This window comes from Dromiciops gliroides, chromosome 3 (assembly GCF_019393635.1).
Source record: "Dromiciops gliroides isolate mDroGli1 chromosome 3, mDroGli1.pri, whole genome shotgun sequence".
NCBI lineage: Eukaryota > Metazoa > Chordata > Mammalia > Microbiotheria > Microbiotheriidae > Dromiciops > Dromiciops gliroides.
In genome coordinates, this window is record NC_057863.1 from 510,792,148 (window position 1) to 510,806,482 (window position 14,335).

The 14,335-nt window shown below is 37.5% G+C and overlaps 1 pseudogene; it reads right to left on the reverse strand.

Moving 5' to 3' along the window:
• Window positions 1-13,828, reverse strand: part of LOC122747865 — a 77,865-nt pseudogene extending 64,037 nt beyond the window's left edge.
• Between the last annotated feature and the right edge of the window lie 507 nt (window positions 13,829-14,335).

Sequence of the window (14,335 nt, forward strand, 5' to 3'; positions counted from 1 at the left end):
TTTACTTGTACCCCCTTATACTATCTTACATTATGTATGAAAGGAAGTTTCCTATTGATGCCATGTTGGCTCTTTGTTTAAACTTCTATGTTTGAGCCCTGAGAGGCTCTGAACTTTCCATCAAAGATTTCCCTACTGGAAGACATGTACTATATTTTGTCCTCAGATGAGGACAATACGGCCACACACCCAAGACTGTTCCCTGTTGGCATCTGTTTTCCTCCTCCCTTTGTGAGTAGTAATAAAAATGTTATTGTTATCCCTTTGTGGCTATTTATCCGAACTCTTCTGAGCTGTACTCTCAGAGAGATTAAGTGATTTGCTCTTATCACACAGCTGCTGTCAGAGATAGGGTGTGAATCTAGGTCTTCCTGACTTGCCCAGTCTTGGTAATGATTTTGAGTATTCATTACCTAGTGACTAGCTGAATCGTAATACGTCTTTCTGTATTTAGTGAGGCTAGTCCTTAAACTAAGCTAGCCACTAGGTTATGAATTCATGGCCCAGATCAAAAACTGGTCTTCACTTCTTAAGGTCCTGTTCCATTTTAACAATGGTAGGCAGGAAAATGAACAGAGAATGATAAGAATTACAATTTTAAAACTATCTTTAAAATTAATTATTGAAAAAGTCTTTCACTTTTTTCTATTACATATATGTGAGCTTTTGGTTTGAGATTAATACTATTTACTATATATTAAGGAAAAATTCATTTATTCTATGCCATCTAGTGTATTGTGTTTTTTTTTTAACAAAAATGGGTGTTGGGTAAGATCTGAAGCCATATTACAAAGCAGTAATTACCTAAATAATTTGGAATACATTAAAAAATAGGGAAGTTTTTCAGTGGAACAGATTAGGTACAAACAGTATGCACAAACAAACACAGTAGTCTAGTATCTGGGAAAAAATAAAAAAACAACCCAAACTCCAGCTACCGGGCTAAAAACTTACTATTCAATAAAAACTGGGAAAACTGGAAATCAGTTTGGCAGAGATTGGGTGTAGGCAAGCATTTCATACATACACCAAGTTAAACTCAAATGGATGCATGACAAATATAGGTGCCATCTTTAACAAATTAGCGGAGCAAGGAAGAAGTTACCTTTTTGATCTATGGGATAAAGAAATTTACAGAAGATAAAATGGAAAATTTGATGATATAAAACTAAAAAGGTTTTACACAAACAAAATCAGTGCAACTAAAGTTAGAAGGGAAACAGGTAACGGGAAAATATATTTGCAGCGAGTTTCTCTTGTAAATAATAATAACAAAAAAGCATCTACAGAATGCTTTAACATTTGCAAACTACTTTTTATATGCTATTTCATTTGATCCTTAGCACAACCCTATATGAGGTAGATAGTGTTAATATCCCATTTTACAGATGAGGTAACTGAAGCTGAAAGATGTTAAGTGACTATCCAAGTTCATACAGTTACGAAGTATTTCAGGTAGTATTTGAACTCAGGTCTTCCTAATTCCAAGTCCAACACTCCAGTTACTGCTCTGAGATATAGGTAAGGATTCACATTTATAAGAAGAAGAGTCATTTTCCAATAGAAAAATGGAGGTATAAACAAGTCATTCTCTGTTAAGTGAAGTTAGCAGAACCAAGAGAACACTGTACTCAGTAACAGTAACATTGTGCAATGAGCTCTTCACAGCAATACAATGATCCAAGACAGTTCCAAAAGACTTGTGATGGAAAATTCTCTCTACATCCAGGAAAAGAACTATGGAGTCTGAATGCACATCAAAGCATACTGTTTTCACTTTTTTGTTGTTATTTTTGTTTCATCTTTCTGTGTGTTTTTTTCCTTTTGTTCTGATTCTTCTTTTACAACATGACTAATGTGGAAATATGTTTAACATAATTGTACTGTATAACATCAGATTTCTTGCTGGCTTCAGGAGGGGGAGGGATAGAAGGAAGGGATAAAAATTTGGAACTTAAAATCTTATAAAAATGAATGTTGATCCTATCTTTACATGTACTTAGAAAAAACTAAAATGCTATTTAAAAAAACAAGTCATTCTCATTTAAAAAAACATTTCCCCAATGTAATTTTATATTTTTTTGGTTAATAAGTATTTTTTCTCCTTTTCAATCTTTATCAACTGAAAAAAAATTTTAAAAAGAAAAGGAAACCCCTCATAATGATTATTCATAGTCAAACAAAACAAAATCCCACACTCATCATATTCCAAAATGTATGTATTTTCTACATCCTAAATCCATCACTCCTCTTGCAGGAGGTGGGTAGTGTGCTTCATCACTAGTCCTCTGTAATCACAGTTTGTCACTGCATTAATCAGAGTTCTCAAGGCTTTCAAAATTATTTTTCTTTCTTTTTAAATATATTTTTTTCATTTATTCTCTCATTCTTTCTTTCTTTCTTTTCTTTTTATTTTTTTGGTGAGGCAATCGGGGTTAAGTGACTTGCCCAGGGTCACACAGCTAATTGTGTCAAGTGTCTGAGGCCAGATTTCAACTCAGATCCTCCTGAATCCAGGGCCGGTGCTCTATCTACTGTGCCACTTAGCTGTCCCAAAATTATTTTTCTCTATGAGGTTGATGTCCTTGAATAAATCATTCTCCTGCTTCTGCTCACTTTACTCTGCATCAATTCATATAAGTCTTCCTAGTTTCCTCTGAAGCTGTCCATTTCATAATTTCTTAAGGTACAATAAATAGTTGCATAATAAAACATTGAATATAATTTGTTTAGCCAGTCCCAAATTGGTGGGCACCCCCTTAATTTATAGTTTTCTGCTACTATGAAAAGAGATACTCCGCATATTTTTGTATATATCACCCTTTTCTTTCTTTCTTTGATCTCTTTGGGGTATATAGGGTAGTTTTCAATTGAACAAAATCAAGCTATCAACAAACATATGAAAAAATGCTCTGAAAATTAACTTTGATATCAGTACTCTAAATAGATCACCAACAGGTTGATCTCTGGTCTATTCATAGCCTAGCACTGAGGTAGAACATGGCACTTCAGAGGGAGACCATCTCTGAGCAAATTATAATGAATAAAGGTAGATCTCTGAGAGGAGGTCCTAGTATAGCAGGAAACCATTCCAAAAATGTGGAAGGTCATTCAGTCTTTGGCAACTTATTTTGGATTGGAAGAGGAAGGGTGAAGTCAACATGGTCTCAGCACAGCTTGAGTTTGGCCTTCAATGCTCAAGGAACACAACCTCTGAGTCAATTGGGGCTCAGGTCAATGTACCTAACTGAACCTGCCTCAGAGGATTGCGTTTTCCTTTTCTATATTAATAGACAAAGGCTCTGAACTTCCAGGGGCAGAGCCAAGATGGTGGAGGAAAGACATTAAAGACACAGAGCTCCTGACACAATAACCACAAAAACAGCAATAAAACAGCCCCTGGAGTAGCAAAACCCACAAAAGGATGAGCTGAGATTATTTTCTGGCCAAAGACAGATTAAAGGTAGCCATGCTGGACTGTAAGAAGAGTCCAAACCTGTGATCATGCCAACACAGACCCCAGGAACACTGTGCCAGAGGAACTTACCCCCAAGCTTCTGAATCAGCTGCAACACCAGCATCTTCTGGAACTGATCTTGTGGTCAGGTGAGAAGACTGAACAGCTGGCCGGGGGGAGGGGGGAATAGAGGGGTGTCTGTGGGACCTAAGGAAGAATTCAGCTATCCAAGCCCATCAGGGAATCAGGAAGAAATCTTGAGCAGCAGGAGGCCCATGGGGGAGAGGGGCGCAGCACACAAAATTCTGCTGGCTGTTTAATTAGCAAGTTGGCTTGAGATTATCTTCGGACCAGAGAAAAGGCCAGGCAAGAAAAAAACCTGCTCTCCCTCAAACCGAAACCACCTGGGATCCTCTGAAGCTTGGGACAGTGTAGTTTGGAAGTATGGCCCCACTATAAGAGGGAGTTAAAAGTCCAGTAACAGATGGTGAGATGAGCAAGCAAAGAAAGCTGAGAATTATTGAAAGTTTCTTTAGTGACAAGGAAGATTGAGGTGCACCCTCAAAAGAGGATAACAACCTTAGGGCCCCTACATACAAAGCTTCCAAGAAAAATAGCACTTGAAAGAGACTTTGAAGAGAAGGTAGGCAAGATAGAAGGAAGATTTAGAGACGTGGAGGAAAGAATGGAAAGAGAAATGAGAGCGACGTAGTAGTCATGAGAAAAAAGTCAGCAGCTTGAAAAGCCAAATGGAAAAGGAGATACAAAACCTCTCTGAAGAAAATTATTCCCTAAGAATTAAGATTGAACAAATGGAAGCTAATGACTTTATGAGAAACCAAGACACAGTAAAGCAAATCCAAATGAATTTTAAAAATAGAGGGCAATATGAAATATCTCCTTGGAAAAACAGTTGACCTGGAAAATAGATCTAGGAGAGATAATTTGAAAATCTGAAAACCCGAAAACCATGACCAAAATAAGAGTTTAGATAGCATCTACCAAGAGATTGTCAGGGGAAATTGTCCTCATATTCTAGAAGCAGATGGTAAAATAGACATTGAAAGAATCCACCAATCACAGACTGAAACAGATCCCAAAAGGAATACCTGCAGGAATATTATAGCCAAATTTCAGAGCTCCCAGGTCAAGTAGAAAATATTGCAAGCAGCTATAAAAAAGCAATTCAAATACTGTGGAGCTACAGTAAGAATAAAACAAGATATAGCAGCATCTACATTAAAGAACTGAAGGGCATGGAATATGATATTCCAGAGGGCAAAGGAACTTGGACTATAGGCAAGAATCATGTGCCCAGCAAAAATGTGTATAATCTTTCAGAGGAAAAAAATAGGACTTCAATGAAAAAGAGGACTTTCAGGCATTTGTGATGAAAAGACCCAAACCCAAACTGAATAGAAAATTTGACTTTCAAATACAAGACCCTGGAGAATCATAAAAAGGTAAACAGGAAAAAGAAATGGTGAGGGATATTAAAAGATTAAACTGCTTACATTTCTACATGAGAAGATAATACTTCAAATTCATAAGAACTTTTTCAGTATTAGGTCAGCTGAAAGGAATACACATAGAGGACACAGGTCTGAACTGAATATGAATGGATGATATCTGTAAAGCATTTTATTTTTTGTTTATCCTTGTTCTTTGTGGGGCAGGCAGGTTGGGGTGTCTTATGTCTGGGGCTGGATTTGGGCTCAGGGCCTCCTGGGTCCTGGGTCAAGGATTGGTGCTTTGCCCACTGTACCACCAACTAACCCATGATAACATCTTTAAAATAGGGTTGAGGAGGTAGGAGGAATGCACTAGGTGAGGGGGAAGGGGAGAGATGGACTGGGGAGAGGTAGTTCACATGAATGAAACAAGAAAAAAGCTTATGGAGGGGAGGGGAAGAGGGGGAAGGAGTGGGGGAATGAGTGAACCTTATCATCATCAGAATTTTCTCAAAGAGGGAATAACATACATAATCAAGTGGGTATAATAATATATTTTGCCCTGAGGGAAAGTGGGAGGGGAAGGACATAAGGGGTGGGGGGAGAAGAGGGGAAAGAGGGAAGGGCAGATTGGGGGAGGGAGTAGTAAAAAGCAAAACACTTTCAAGGTGGAGATGTTCTGCATAACTGCACATGTATGACATATTGAATTGCTTGATTTCATAGGGAGGGTTGAGGAAGAAAAATTTAGAACACAGAATTAGCTCAAAGACCTTAATCTCATCAGAGCAGGCTCAAGGAGGGAATAACATACATAACCAATTGAGAGGAGTAATCTATTTAACACCACAGGAAAGTAGGAGGGGAAGAAGGTAAGGAGGGAAGGGTGAAAGAAGGGAGGGCAGAGTGGGTGAGGGGGCAGTCAGTAGCAAAACACTTCTGAGGAGGAATAGGGTAAAAGAAGATAGAAACTATAGTAAATATCATGGGAAGGGAATAGGATACAGGGAAATAGTTATGATGATTGACTATAATGCCAAAATGTATGGTCCTGTTAAGGGCTAAAATTCTAGCTAGTCTGTCTAAAATATCTAATGAGTGGTCGCCAATAAATTATAAGCTTTAGCAAGAGTTAGACTTTTTTTTTATGTATAAGGTATTTTATTTTTTCCATTACATGTAAAGATAGTTATCAACTTTTGTTTATACATGCTTTACAATTTCAGATTTTTCTCCCTCCCACCCCTCCCTCCCCCCCTCCCCTAGACAGCAGGTAATCTGATATAGGTTATATCTATATATCTCTATACATATACATATACATATATAGATATATATACACACACACATATATATACACATAATAACATTAATCCTATTTCTGCATTAATCCTGTTACAAGAGAAAGAATCAGAGCAGTTAGACTTTTAAGCATTTATTAAGGAGAATAAGAATTTGGTAAAGAGAGAGAGAAAGGGCTAGATTCCTATCTATTAAAGGGAGATCACATTTCTAGCTCCCTTCTCCACCAGAGTCCAGAGGAAAGAGCCCGAGACTGAGCGCCAGTCTCTTCCTTCCTCCTCCCACTAGCCCGCGTCACTTCCTGACGCCAAAGAAAAGACTCCTGGTCTTGCCCTCAAAGACCTTCGCTTCATGGGCAGAACTCTTCTACAGTAAGTCTCCAGCAGGTGGCGTCATTCCAATCGTTACAGTCCCCCCTCTTGTTCCTCAAGAAACAAAATGTTTCCTTGACGGAACAGTAAAACAATATGATAACTATTGCTAACTAATAATATGTGAACAACAATATAGAAAAGGAAAAGAGGAAAGTTTTGTCCAGAGGGGCAATTTTTTTTTGTCCTCATGAACCGACGCTTTGACATTAGTCTTGCAAAGGGAGGGCCTCTGCAGAGAATACATGTTACAGATGGTGTATATTATAACAGAAAGAGAAAAAAACAACAAAAACAACAAATCAAAACTGTTCATTTAAAGTCTCTGAAAGTCTTTTCTTAGATGTCCTCTAGGTGTAGTCATGGAATGGAAGTCTTTTCAGGGGTTGATGTGTGGATGCTGGTAATCAGCCAGGAAAACTTCCTACAAAATTGAGCTTAACACAACTTTAAAATAGCTTTGTCAATAATCAAATCAAACAATGAAAGTTCTCAAAAACATGTCTAAGGGAATACAGAATCTTAGTTGTTAACACGTGAAACATACAATAAAACAAAAATTGAACCATTCTTTAAAATTATATTATTATTATAGTCCCCCCTTATGGAGAGTAATTGAGAAGACAATTGCTGTGATATTAATTTTTAAAAATAATTTTTATCTTTGTTTCATCACTTTTTGCATCATCTACCTAATTATCCTCATGCCATTATGAGAAATTAGAAAATCTAATATAATTGGTAACAGGTGTCAAGGCCAAATTCAGCACTGTTATTTATCATGACACCTGAAATAATTATGGGGGTTACCATAAAAGAACAGAGAAATGATGGGATATGAGCATTCCCACACTTGAGCAATATGTACTGTCCATGCAGTATGCCAGGCTTAAAATAGGTGGATGGAATATACGTCCATGCCACCGAACATATTGGAGGAAACTGAGTCAGACTTAATCAGATGCATGGGATTGAGATGTCCATGGCATCAGGCATATAGGAGGGAGCATAGAAGCCAGGTGTAGAAGTGAGATGGGTGGGATGAATACTTCCAGCCATCTGTACAATATTGTGGGGAAAAATAAAATAAAATATTAAACCAAGAGAATCCAACCTCAACATTAGTCAAAAGCCGTTCCTTCGGCCATACCTTGAGTTCATGCATGTCTCCCCTCATGTGACAGTTCAGTGTCTGCTCTTGCATGTATTCCTCTTATGATTGGATGGCATCTTGGCCAACTGGCATCTGATAACTCAGAATAAAGGCAATTAATACCTTAAATGATAAGTTCCCATAATCCAAGTCTCATATGGATTTAAAAATTGAGGATAATAAATGATTGCAAAAAATGTGAATACATCTTGACTCAGAACACAATATATAATTATGCAACAATTTCAAATAATACCCCTTTTTTTTACTTAGTATACAATTACTTTTGTGAAAAATCAGAACATATTTAAATACAAGTTAAAGCACAACAGAATCTCAAAGAAAACTTTTTTTTTGAAAAAAGAAAACTTTTACAAATGTTCCCCTCTTTTTTTTTTTTTTGGAATATGCTTATCAAAAATAATACTTCTAGAATCAATTTACACTTGCCATGGCAACCAATTTGCCAAGGAAATGCTTTAAAGAGTTGGATCAAATAATCAGTTGAGAAAAAATAACAGAAACAAACAACTCAGAATATGGGAGCACAATACTCCTAGAATTAATACTGTATTATGAAATCAAAACCATCTTGCAATTTTTTAAAAATTAGATAAATGAATAGAAGAAAATACACATGGAACAATAAAAGACAGTGAAATTCAAACTAAGGAAATCTAAATGAACATGAACTTAATATTAATGAGTATTATAAAATATAAACTTGATCACATGACTATTAAAAGCTTTTACAAATATTCTCCTTGTTTTAAAAACTAAGTATAAGACACAATCTCAAAAGCATTGAAAATCTTTATGAAAATAGACCCATACCATTAATTTCAAAATGTATATGTAATAACATAGAAATCCTATGTAACCTCTGAACTGACATTAATACTCTGAGTGAATTCAGAACACTTTTGATTCTGATATCTAAAATCCCCAATACTCATATCAATACCTTGCTGCTTACTTCTACATTTCTGTAAAATATATACCCTTCCATGGCAAAAGAAGTGGAGTCTTGAACTGTGTTGATGGTTGTCATTCTTATTCAGGTTAAGTTTTTCTTCTTTAACCCCTCTATATTGTCTGTCAGTCTTTTCACCATACAAATGCTTTATAATATTACTAATTAAAGACAAAAGCAGGTTAGCAAAATTATGAACAAAACGGGCATATGTGGAACTTAAAGGGCTTTCTAAGGTTGTCTCAGAAGCACAGCCAGGCTGGGGAAGGGCTGAGCCTGAAGCTGCAAGTGTAGTTAGAGAAAGCTGAGCATGCCCATTAGATCTCTGGACTTCCCAGGCAGGGGAAGCAATGGGCTTGGCCATGGGAGGAGTAGAGGGTGGGGTCTGGAGAGGGGAGGGACCAGCACAATTTGAATCATACTTGATTTTGAACTCAGGCCTGGATTCCTCTTCCCCCACTTTGCCTCCAGGTGCTAGGGGATTAAAAGCTTCTAGAGGGTGGGTCATTGCCTCCAGGCATGCAAAATTAAAGCAACAATTAGTGTTAGAACTGGGAAAAGCTGTGGGAATCTCTTCAGGTTTCTCTGAAAAAGCATGGTTGGGAGAGGGAGAGATATTTCCTTGTGTGAGTAAGTTGCTGGCTCTTTTAACAAAAATAAAAAGAAAAATAGAAAATCCACAAAAACAAAGCATTAACATGATCTTATCTCCCATTTGTCTGGTTAAACAGACTAAAATCAAAAATAGGGTAATTAGGGAGTTTAAAGGGTCCATTTGAAAAAATTTAAAGGAAAAACACAGCCAGTACGCCAGTACTTAGTTAAAGGGAGAGGGAGGGGAAATTTCTTACCCAACCAGAAGATCAGAAGACTGAGGTTTAGCTTTCCTCTTCGTGGTCAGCCATCTGTTAAGGGCTAAAATTCTAGCTAGTCTGTCTAAAATATCTAATGAGTGGTCGCCAATAAATTATAAGCTTTAGCAAGAGTTAGACTTTTAAGCATTTATTAAGGAGAATAAGAATTTGGTAAAGAGAGAGAGAAAGGCCTAGATTCCTATCTATTAAAGGGAGAGCACATTTCTAGCTCCTTCTCCACCAGAGTCCAAAGGAAAGAGCCCGAGACTGAGCGCCAGTCTCTTCCTTCCTTCTCCCACTAGCCCGTGTCACTTCCTGACGCCAAAGAAAAGACTCCTGGTCTTGCCCTCAAAGACCTTCGCTTCATGGGCAGAACTCTTCTACAGTAAGTCTCCAGCAGGTGGCGTCATTCCAATTGTTACAGTCCCTCCTTTGCTAGGCTATTGTGAAGAAAATCCTCTGTCAAGTTTAAGGTATTATATAAAAGTTATGATGAACAGAATGCTATCAGAAAAACCTGGAAAGAAGCAGAGTGAAATGTACTGTATACAAAATAAATAGTGTAAGATGATCTGCTGGGAAGCATGTGGTTATTTTCGGCAAGGCAATGATCCAATATAACTCTGAAGGACTTATGAAAATTGCAATCCATCTACAGAGAAAGAACTTATGGTATCTGAAAACAGATTGAAACACACTTTTTTGGACAATTCCTTAATCTGAAGTTTTGTTTTTATCTGTTTTCTCTCACAACCTAGCTAACGTGGAGATGTTTTCCATGACTACTCATGTATAACTTATATTGAGTTGCTTTAGTTCTTGGGGGTGGGGGTGGGAAGGGAGGGAGGATGAAAAGTTGAAACTGAAAGTTTTGAAAAATTGATGTCAAAGTTCGTTTTTACATGTAATTTGGAAAATAAAATTCTAAACAGAGAAAAAAATAGACAAAGGCTCTATTGAAATAACTGAAACCTTGGGTCAAGGGAACCTGGAGGAAGATTCCCATTAGTGTCTTACTCACCACAAAAGGGGCAGCCCATAAGTCCCCTTACCAAAAGGAGATGTTCCCAGCAGGAAAAAAACCAACAACATTTAATTTTAAGCCACTACCTGAAATTAAGAGTGTTCAAAAAAAAAAAAAAAAGAAAACGTACAAAAATCCAGCAGTGTGTGTTTGTGGGCCAGTGATGCCCTCCCTAAGTTTATACTGAGGAGGAGGGGGTGAGGGGTGTTCTACTGTAAATTTCACCTTACTTTTCCAGTAAATGCTTTTGCTTTGAGCTAATTATATCTTCTGGCTGAGTTTTGCAAGAGAAACATATTGGTAGGTGTTTGTGAGCTATGGTTTTAGGAGAATAGTCCCATAGTGTATCTTGAAGCTGGGATAGTCATCCCCTGGCATTCTGTGAGCTGGGATGATTAGCCTAATGGAACAGTAAAATGCAATTAAGTGTTTTTCATGTTTAAAAAGGTTCACTCTCACAAAATGTTCCATTGTCTTTGAAAACATCCTCATTACTGACATATATAGATGGATACCATATAAGCATTTTGAAACTTTCCATCAGTGATGGAAAGCCTCTGATGGGTGTCTCTGATGAGTAAACTACTTAAGAGCCATTTTATTCAGTGCTTTATTGTGACTCGATATTAAAGTCTGATAAGTCACAAAATTAGGGAAACGATTTAGAAGAGAACTCCAAGGTCATATGGTTTCACAAAGCTGAATAAAAAAGCCTGTTTATAAGACATGAATTTGTTAACTTCCCTCAATTTACATATTTCTCACTAGATATATTTCCCTCTCAGCCCCTCGTTTGAAAACTTAACTGAATTTACATGAATAACTTGGGACAGACTTTTTACTCCTCATCTAGCTTATAGCAAAGTTAAATTATGTGCACTGATGTTGGATGCTAATCTTTTTAATGAGGAGGGGGGCGGTAAGGAGGAACCTGTTCCATAAAGGTTAATGCCTCCTTAATATTTATACACTTGAGTCACACTTTAAAATGAATTTTAAAATTCTGGAATCTCGAATTAACATGACAACCCTCAAAGCCTATGTGACACCATTTGTAATTCATTAGCACCACACTTTCCAATATATTAGCATCAAATGTGAACAGATCTGCCATAGCTCTGGCAAACCTTTGAGTTTCATCACACCATCACAATGGATTCTCTGGCACTTTAATGCTTTGACATAGATGTCCAGAGACAATTTGCAAATGATATCTGCAGACCAGGAATAAATTAATTAATACCGCAACCTGCTATGTATAATATATTGCCCTAGAAAACATGCTTACCCAGCAGCCACCTGGCATATGTTTGTCGCATTTCCAGCAGATTTCTAACTCCAGACTGCCATAATGTGAATGAATTGTGACATGATCCTGGTAAATTGGAGGCTACATCTGTTATACTGCACCTGGCACCACATATACCTTGTGTCGTGAGGCAGCAACATGATTTATGGGTCCTCCAACTCACATCATTTTGAAACAGTGCCTGAATAACCTCATGTGTATCGTCAACAGCTCCTGGAACAGATGGAAATTTAACACTGTCATAGATTTCATAAGTTTATTCTCTGCTGATGCGAAAACTCTCTGGAATAATTATTATAATGACACCCTTCTGGGAAATTGGAAACATATCTGAGGGACTACTAGCTCCAATGTCCAGGGCAGTGGTTTGCTAAGGACTCTGAGCAAAGATTGCTTAGGTAAAATGCAACTTTCAGATAAATATCAGGTCCATTGCAATGTTTCTACATTGTTCTGTTTGTTTGTTTGTTTTTTGCAGGGCAATGGGGGTTAAGTGACTTGCCCAGGTTCACACAGCTAAGTAAGTGTCAAGTGTCTGAGGCTGGATTTGAACTCAGGTATTCCTGAATCCAGGGCCGGTGCTTTATCCACTGCACCACCTAGCTGCCCCCCCCCCAGGTGCCTCCCTCTACATTGTTCTTTATTTTTTTTTTTTGCGGGGCAATGGGGGTTAAGTGACTTGCCCAGGGTCACACAGCTAGTAAGTGTCAAGTGTCTGAGGCCGGATTTGAACTCAGGTACTCCTGAATCCAGGGCCAGTGCTTTATCCACTGTGCCACCTAGCTGCCCCTACACTGTTCTTTTAAAACACAATTTCTTTCTCTGTCCTGTCCCCAAAAGCTCTTTTTAATTCAATTCAATTTGACAGGCATTTATTATGCAATGATATTATTAAATGCACAGTACTAGACACCAGGGATACAAAACCAAAATGGAAACAGTCCTTGCCCTCAAGGAACTTACTTACATCTTAGAAGGATTTACTCCCTGGAATATTTTCAGATGGAATATAGAATAACTGAGTATGTACATAGGTGTTTATAAGAAACTTTCTAGCTAATTTTCTTGATGGAAGTAAATTAGTCTTTTCAGTAGGCATCTGTATCGCAGAAAATGACAGAGTTGGTGGATATTTATTTATATTAAAGAACTGTTTGCAACTGTACTGTTCTTTTTTAATTCAAACTATTTGTGTGTATGTGTTTACATACGCATTTGTATCTACCCCAATGCAGGTCTTCCTGAGTCAAACCAAATTGAGCAGAGGGGAAACAAATACTTATAAGGGTGACCTTGTCTTTATGGCCAAAGTGATTGAGTGATGAATGCACACTAGTATTGTTGACCTCTTCTTACTCTAAGAGCAATGACAGACAGCATTGCTACCAACCTGGTCCCTACCACTAAAATACCCTTCATCTACCTCTTGGATTCCAATTCAATTACATACAATTCAATAAACATTTCTTGAACATCTACTATGCCTCCTAGGCACTGATGGATGCAAAAATGATTAAAATGCAATCCCTACCCTTTAGTTGCTCAGAGCCTAATAAGGGAGATAAGGAATTCAATTCTGTTTGACATTCTATTCAGCACCTATATTACAGAGGAGACTTTTAGTGTTAGAGGTGTAAGTGGCCACTTATTACATGCATATTCCATGGCCACCTGTGTTCCGCATGCATGTCTCTCTCTACTTATAAACTCACTTTCTCAACTGATACTGAATGTATTTCTAAGTGACTGTGTACCAGGTTTATATGAGAGATGTTTTGTTTCTTACTGCCATTTCGGCAAAATGACTGCTTTTCCCTGAATGTCAGCTGGCTCACTATTGAGAGCAAACCTATTGGTGGAAGCTTGTGAGATATAGCTTTTTTTATGGATAGCAATCTATCCATGTCCTCGTGTGTTGGGTCATTTTCATCCATGTTCACTTATCAGTTTGTACAGGTAGCCATTCTTTAGGTCTCTTAAAATTGGTTGGTTATCATTAAAGCACACCAGCTGTCCATCTGTCATTTCCCATTCTTGCTACAAGACCAGCCCACCTCATTTTTGCATGTAAGTCATTGTTGGTAATATACTTCAAGCTATTTATTCCCACCATATGTCTCCCCATTGCCTTTTAGTGACCTACAATTTTGATTCTTTGGAGACTGTTGTATTCCGTGATTTATAGTCATATTGTATCACTGGAAGAATATTGAGTGAATGAATGAATAAGTAAGCGAATAATATTTTCATCTAGTTAAATTTACAATGAACCTATGTGGTCAATGGGTCAATCGGTTGCAATTCTATCACTTAGAAAATAATCATCTTGCCACATGGTCCATCTGTTTCTGTCATTAAGATGGCTAAAATAATGGCTACAAAACAGTTGGTCCAGTTATTTGGCCATCTTAACAGCTGAATTATGTAGTAGTTCAATTAGT